This window comes from Hypomesus transpacificus, chromosome 7, assembly GCF_021917145.1.
Source record: "Hypomesus transpacificus isolate Combined female chromosome 7, fHypTra1, whole genome shotgun sequence".
NCBI lineage: Eukaryota > Metazoa > Chordata > Actinopteri > Osmeriformes > Osmeridae > Hypomesus > Hypomesus transpacificus.
Genome location: NC_061066.1, coordinates 1,345,235 through 1,346,166, shown reverse-complemented (window position 1 = coordinate 1,346,166; position 932 = coordinate 1,345,235).

The following is a 932-nucleotide window of genomic DNA, read 5'->3' as shown; positions in this document are numbered from 1 at the left end:
GCACATCAAATTGTATTTTCCTGGGAGCCATCAGCATTCTGGGTGAATTCCAGTGATTAGCTGATGAAGGTGATGAAGTGAGGTGGGTGTGGCAACAGCTGTCAGCAAAAAACCTCTCCACTCCACTTGTGTGATGAGCTGTGGGCACCCCACCCTCTACTGTGTAACCACCTCAGTTACCATGGACACTGCTCACAGAGTTGCTTTTCCACATATACAGCCACTGCAAGTTGGAAGTTAAGCAGCATTTAAGGGGGTGAAATATATGGGTTTATACTACTTGAGTACATTTGACCTTCTAAGAGCTTGGCCCATTTGTCTCTTCACCAAACAACTATTTCCAACTATGAACACCCTATTTTCAAGTTTCCACAAACATTATACAATAAAGTCAGTGTTCTAGTGATAGAAAACCATGTTCGAGCAAGATCAAATGTGCCTTAAGGACCCCAAGAGGTTGTTACGCAAGTACTGTCATTGTGGAGAGGCGCCAGAAGCAAGGAACACCGTGTGAAGACATGTTGTATGATTGATATTCCCGGCTCTGCTACCTGAACATCCTTCATTATATGACCAATGGCTAAACGTTGTGCCATAAACTTCTCTCAAAGTTTTCGACTTGACTCAACATAAATGTCACTGACTGAAAAGCCTGCCACGAGATGGATTGAATCCTAAGTAATCTATTGCTTTTTTATTACAATATATGACATTTAGATTTCATGACGTTTGGGAAAAACTATATTCAATTTGTGTTTCTTGTTTACACAAGTGTCATTAATTAACACGTCATATCATTTTTTTTTTGTTGCTTTTCAGTCTGTTTGTAGTGTCGACTTTCTTGACTGTAAAAGCTTTTTTCAGCGTAGGCTACTCATTAAAGAAACGCCCCCTATGGTGGGACGCAACTACATCCAGTTCATAGTTCGCGT